The sequence below is a fragment of the Ziziphus jujuba genome, chromosome 1 (genome assembly GCF_031755915.1).
Source record: "Ziziphus jujuba cultivar Dongzao chromosome 1, ASM3175591v1".
NCBI classification, from domain to species: domain Eukaryota; kingdom Viridiplantae; phylum Streptophyta; class Magnoliopsida; order Rosales; family Rhamnaceae; genus Ziziphus; species Ziziphus jujuba.
In genome coordinates this window covers 29079963-29087373 of record NC_083379.1, presented here as the reverse complement: position 1 = coordinate 29087373, position 7411 = coordinate 29079963, and positions in this window count along the sequence as shown.

The following is a 7411-nucleotide window of genomic DNA, read 5'->3' as shown; positions in this document are numbered from 1 at the left end:
ATTTTACATGGATCAAATATAGTATCACTTCGATAAGATTGAGGTTAAGATAATATATCGATAGGTTGATACTCTAATATGATATCTAATCAAAAAATAGTAAAACCTCTAGTTATCTCTACTAGATATGGACAAAGTCTGTAGTTATCTTTACTAGACATAATTGATGTTATTTTAATACATTAGTTATCTAATTACTTAAGCTAAAGTCCATGTAGATAATGTCATGTGTCCTTAAAATAATATTACCCACAATAACTGTGGAAACACGACTTAAAATTCATAAGAATCTATGAAATATGTATTTATCTGTTTATAAATTTTATTTAACTTTTTTCTATTTTAAAATGAGAGGTAATTTAGGGGGTGAACTTAAGTTTAAAGTTGAAAAACTGCATTTTGGAAGTAATGGTCTTGCCTATGCAATATAATGACTTTGAAAATGTATTTCATTTTTCATGAAAATTAAGTAGTTGAAGAAGTTTACTTTCCTATTGAAACCTCAAAGCTGTACCTAAATTCTATTTTCTTAATTGCACCCCATTTTAAAGATTTCATTTTTCCTTTTTGAAATTTTTTTTAGGTTATTAGTGTAAAATGTGAAAAAAAAAATTGTGTAATAATGGTGTACTAATTTTATGTTTAAATTTTGTGGTATTAGTTTTGTTGTAAAAAAGCAGTAAATAAAAGTCATAAGCAATAAGTGTCCATTTCCTTGATTAAATTAATAAAATCAAGCATATCTAAATCCCCAATTAAAGAAGAAACAATCAAATAAATAAATAAAGGAAAGCAATTACAATAATACTCTCAAGGGATTCACTTTATAAACTTCCAAACTTCTTATATGTTTTCATATAAAATTGAAAAAGAGGGAGTAGTTATTAAAAATATATAATAGCCTATTTTGACACTTCTTTCCTTGTGGAGATTAGCTAATTGCATATGATCAGAGCAATTAACTTTATAAACATCCAAAGCTATTTAGCCATGAATAATTATTTTTGTGCTATTTTATGCATTGTATTTTTTCTTTTCCTTTAATTTTGTTTTCTTTTTCCAAACATCAAATACAAATACTTTAGGATCTAGTTTAACAACTTGTAAGTATATGGACACATGAAATTTAGACTTTTTTTAAGCATTATTTGCTTAAAATACCCAATTTTTCATTTTTTTTTAGCCTACAATATAATGCCCGTTCCCAAAAAATGTCATAAATGAATTTTTTTGACCGTTTTGGACATGTTTGACCGAGTTTTGACTTTAAGTGGGACCTAATTTGACTTTTAAAAAAATAAAATTTGGTTTTGACTCTTATATCTATGCATATAGATTGTCGATACAAGTTAGTGGATATTCAGAACACCAAAATCAGAGCTACGATTTGAAAGGAATAGTCGAAACAAGTTAGTAGCATCTTTATAATTATGAGGTATGAAACGGTCCTATCATACATGCTGTCATTTGATATATTTTTCTTTTTGATATGATTCTAATAATTATAATTTTAATACTGGATGGAGGAGTTTAAAGTTCAAGCTAATAATATTTTTAAAATTCCACCAACAACATCTTCTACACCAGATTTATCTAGTATACAAAGCATTTCTAATATGCCACCACCTCCACCTCCTGCTCCTTAAGTACATTACCGTTCACTTTAACCAAGAGAAAACTGATAAGAGCTTTAAAGATTTGGGCTTATTTTACTAAAGTTAGAGGACATGGTAGGTGTACATGTTACTATTGTAATTGAGATTATGCATATAATACCAAAAGATGTAGGACTACTACTTTGTGAAAAAAATTTTAGTTTATGTGAAAAATCCACATGGAAAAGATGATGCAGGTTAGAAAATACTTTTAAAAGTAAAAAAAAAAAAAAAGAGGAAAAATGTGGTTGTAGTAATTTTACTGTTATGGGTTGTAATAAGGAAGCTTATAGGTTACATATGTTAAAAGATAATTAGAGATGAGTTACCTTTAACATTTATGGGGGGAGAAGGGGCTTAGAGATTTATTTAAGGTGGCAAGTCCAAAGTTTAATCCACCATCTAGAGTTGCTGTTGCTAGAGATGTGGATCAACTTTGTTTGTCAGAGAAGATGAGGTTAAGAAGTTTATTTCTGAATAACTCACTAATGATTAGCCTAACCATAGATACATTGACTTCTAACCATAACTTTAATTATATGGTTGTCACAGCTCACTTTATTAATAGTGATGGAGGTTACAAAAATGGATATTAAAATATGGTCAAGTAACTAATAATAAATATGAGACAATTGGTAAATTAATTGAAAGTTTCTTGATTGAGTGGTGGATTAAAAATGTTTTCACTATTATTATGGATAATGCATCGACAATTGATGCTACCATTGCATACATTAAAAGAAGGATAAAAATTTGAAATGGTTGTGTCTTTGTTGTGAGTTTCACTGCATATGTTGATGTGCTGACATCCCTAACTTGATTGTGAGTGATGGATTGAATGATCATTTTACATTAATTGATCTCATTTGTCATGCTATAAGGTATATTAAATCTTCTCTATCAAGATTAGACAAGTTTAAAACATATATTGAGAAAGAAAAGATAGAGTCTAAAAACTCTTATCTTTGGATGTGCCAACTAAGTGGAATTCCACCTATTTAATGTTAGGAAAAGCAATCAAGTTTCAAAAATCTTTTGAGAGAATGGATATTATCTTATTTGTTTTGAGAATCTTCCACCTACTAAAAAGATTAGGAAGATGCTTCTATTTTTATTAAATTTTTAAAGAGTTTTTATGATATTACTTTGATGGTTCTTTGCACGTGACATCTCACTTGTTTATGACAAGGTTTTGTAAAATTTAATAACAATTGAACTAGTGTATTTTGGGGGGAAAAAAATTGAATTTTGAGCGTCATGGCCATGGTTAACAATATGAAGCTGAAATGTGACAAGTATTGGGGGATGATTGACAATTTTAATAGCTTGTTATTTGTTGCTGCTACATTTTACCCCTAATAAGAAATTGATTATATGATGTTTAGCTTTGACAAACTATATTCAAGTGATGTGTGTTGAGAAATGATCAGGAGTAAATTTTCAATAAGTTGTTTCATTTTTATGCTGCAAATGATGCATTAGCAGTAATTGATGACCAATCTTCCAAGAATGTCAAAGTTACAAATTCATAAGTTTATGAGAAAGATAAGAGTGATGAAGATGATTTGTGATGGGGGTATAAAAACAGGAGAGTGAATAATACCTTGGAAATAAAAAATGATGTTAATAGATATCTAACGGAACCTACAGAAGATTGCAACAATAGGATGTTTGATTTGTTATGTTAGTGAAAACTGACTTACAAAAAATACAAGGTTCTATCATCTATTGCTCGAGAAATCTTTATTGTTCTATTATCTATAGTGGCTTCCCAATCACCTTTTAGATTTGAGGGCACATTTTAGATTCTTTTTTAAGGGAATTTACTTCTAAATTGGTGGAAGCCTTAATTTTGCTCTTAGAATTGGCTGATCCCACTCCCAGTAGATAGTCATGCTTAAGATGATTGTTTTGCTCTTTGTAATGATCTTGAGTCAAGTAACTTTATAACCTTATCAGTATAACATTTTATTTTTATATTTATATTTATTTGACTTAGTAAATGTAACTTTCTTTTCTTTTTTTCTTTTAGAAACAAAATTTGCCATAACTTTTGATAATAAGGCATGAACAATCTTAATTAAGTTTGAAATTTGTTTGTAAGTAAACATTTAAACTTTTTGTTATATATTTCTTTTTTTTTTTTTTTGTTAGAATCTAACTAGGGGACTAAAACCTCTTTACAAAGCATACGTATAGCATGTATATGAACTTTATTTGCATAAACAATCTTAAATTGTGTTATATGAAGAAATAAGCAACATTTAGGCTACAATTTGTTTCTTTACTAAACCAGCAAGAATTGCTGCTTCTACTAATTGTTGTTCTTTAGTAAGTCAACAAATATTTAGGCTACTACTATGAATAATTGGCTTATATTTGCTATTTTAGTTTTATTAATTTGTTACAAGACTGACACTTGCTTTATATATTGTCTATAAATTAATTTTAAACTATCTTTTTTATATATATTGGTTAATTTGTCTTTGTAGTATTGTAACTTGCAATTAGAAGTTTGGAGTGTAAATGATGGAGGCTTGGAGCCATGGAAGTTGAAGCTTTGGAGCTGTAAGGCCATGGAGATTGAAGCTTTGGATAACTATTATACGTGTTTCTCTTTTCTTTTCTTTTTGTAACGATATTTATTTTTCTTTTTTTACTAATATATATATTTTTGTTGTGTATGTTGTTATTTGAGATATATAATCTATTTTTGTTACAAGATAGGACATGTAATTTATTATCTTGGATGTTAGAGTTTGTTTGTGGTATCTATTTCAATTTTTATTTATGTATGATGTACTATTTTTATTTTTAATTTGTGTTGGATTTGAACAACTAAAGTAAACAGTTTTATTTTTTTATTTATATTGGATTTCTTTTGAATTTTTTATAACAGGTTGCATATGTTGTTATCGATTTACATATAAAAAAAAAAAGAGAAAAACAATTACTGATTTAACAAGCTACATAATTTATTTAAACCTTAGGATAGTTATTATAAAAATTCAAGGTTCAAATTAATACTAATAGACCAAAGCCTAAAGTTGAGGTCCAACCCGATTATCTAATCCAATCCAACTCAACTATCATTGAGTTGGGTTGATGGAGTTTATTAGGTTGTATCAAGTCCAAATCAAATCTACTTGACAAGGTTAGGTCTATTATTTTTTTTGTCAAAATCCAAGCAACTTTACCAATGTATACCTTTGATAAATATATTATAAGGTGGTGACCAAAGTATGTTGGAATATAACTAAAAAATTATAGTCTAACAATTTTTCGATCATAAAAAAACGTTGACTTTCGATGACTATGGAAATTCATTTTCACTAATTTTTAACCTCCTAAGTTCATTTTCAACATTATTCAAGCTTAAAAACCTCCATTTTGCCAATAAAGAAATCTAGCTATGGGTCAGACGTTCTTCGAAATTTTCAACAAACCTAATCACTATTTGTTTCAATTTAAGGTAGATTTTTACAATAAATCATTTAAGCTTCGTATTAAATATTACTTGTAGGTTTTATTTATGTATTTAGAAAAACTTTCTTAGGTTTGGGCAATACGTGTTTGTTCAAATTGGACATCTTTAAAATATTTTAAATAGCAATTGTTGATCCATATAGGTTCCCATTGATGTCTTGAAGCTAATTGTGGTTCAACAGTAAGAAATTATAAAAATTGGAGTATTTGGCATATGAATTTAGGATTGTGGAGGTTGTTAAAATGCAAATAGCATGTTGAGCACACACATACCATATTGTGTATTTTATTGTGGCCTAATGAAATATTTTGGCAATATTTAAGGCCTTCAAAGTGAGATCGAAGGTGATACAGCGGCAGCAAATCAAGTTTGAACTATTATCTATGAGTGAATATTTATTTTTGAAAATAATTTGGGATTATAAAGATGCTTTATTTTATTATGTTTATTTTTTGGAAACATGAATGTATGTGATCTTATATATTTGATGAATGGTTTAGTTGATATATGGTTCGATATGATTTTCTAATATTATTTATTATTCAAAAGAACTATGGATTTTTAATTATAATGATTAAAGAATTCGTGAAAGTATTTATATTTTTGATGTATTTTTATAAGAAAATGTAATGCATATTTAATTATAGGTTATGCATTTTGAATCTTGACAATAAGAATTTGTGAACTTATAAGTATTTTTTGTGAATTTTTGAGTTACATGTGTACCGTACAATACAAAAAATATGGCAAAAATATGGTTATATAGATATTAATAAATGGTTATGGTTTGCATGTTTATTTTTATCTCCTCTTTAGTCATGTGATTCATTGAAGTTGGATGTCCAGATCCTTATTCTAAAGTGCCTTAGATGCTAAGGCGTGAATAACATCTTTATCTTGAATTTGACATCGCTCACTTTAAGCATTTAAGATAATCTTATGATAAAATGAATTTCATTTGCATGGCATAATTGCGTGACATAATCTCCAAAAGAAAATTTTACATGATTAAGCAAACATAACTTCCACTGAAATCCCACAATTCCATGCATTTACCAACACTAGAAAGACAACATATTGTTTTCAATGTTGTTGCTTTTTCAAATATAATATTGCTGAATGACTGTTTGCACCAAATAATAGGTTGACTTGCTATAATGCCAAGCTAACTTATCTTGAATCCCAACTTCACCGACTGAAATATATAAGATATTAGAGACCTCAAAAGGCATAAAAGCAAATTCGATTAAACATTATTCCATTGCCCAGATATAGTGCTTAAATTAGTTATTAAAGCAGTTAGGTATAGTAAGTGCTGCAATAGAGATTTAAAAAAATATGAATAACATTGTAGCAATTTATCCTCATATATTCGTACCTTTTGTCCATCTCCAGCACTCCAAATACAATCCAAGTGAAGGATATTTTTATCCCTAGATTAAAACTCTCCATAAAGAGAGCATTTTGTCCATTTGATAGCCTTTACAAATCCAAAACTAAACAAATATCAAGCCTTCATAATCTTACCTACAAAAGAACTAGGATTATGCAATAAGCACCAGTGTTGTTTTTCTAATAATGCCCAAATAAAACTCTTCAACAAGTTGAAAACTAAAAGCCTAAACCTCTAATCTTTAGCTAATGTAAATCCTTTCAACGATTCCAATGCAACCTTTTTCTTATATTTGTTATTATCACACTAAAAGCACAACACCAATCGTTGAATTTCATCAAGAAGTTGAATAGTAATCTAGAAGCAACTCGTTAAATAGGTTTGTATACTATTACCTACAGCACTACATTTGAAAAATATTTTTTCCTACTTTGGGAAACAATTCCCCTTTTATCTCTATAATTTTCTTCAATTTCTATCTTTAACATCTAAAAATACCAGAAGGCTAAATAGATATCATGCAAAGAAACAACAATTACATCTAGACATCAAATAAAATCACTCCTAGTTGCAAACAAAATATTTGGGCTAAAAGAAATCATAGACTTATTTAAATTTATTTATCGCTCACATACTTGCTTATAAGCAATGATTTGTATTTTATATGTCAAAAACATTAGCACATAAAAGACTTTCATCCATAAAGAAAATATAATAAATACTAGGTGTACCAACTACCACTTTTACACTACAAATTAAACCATTTATTGCTATCTTTTTCAATAACCACTTAAGACTTTTGTTTTAGTGGTTTTTGAGCCACTTCCAAAGTCATGTTGGCTCAAATTAGCATCTAATTAATTGTAAAGTGAGGTT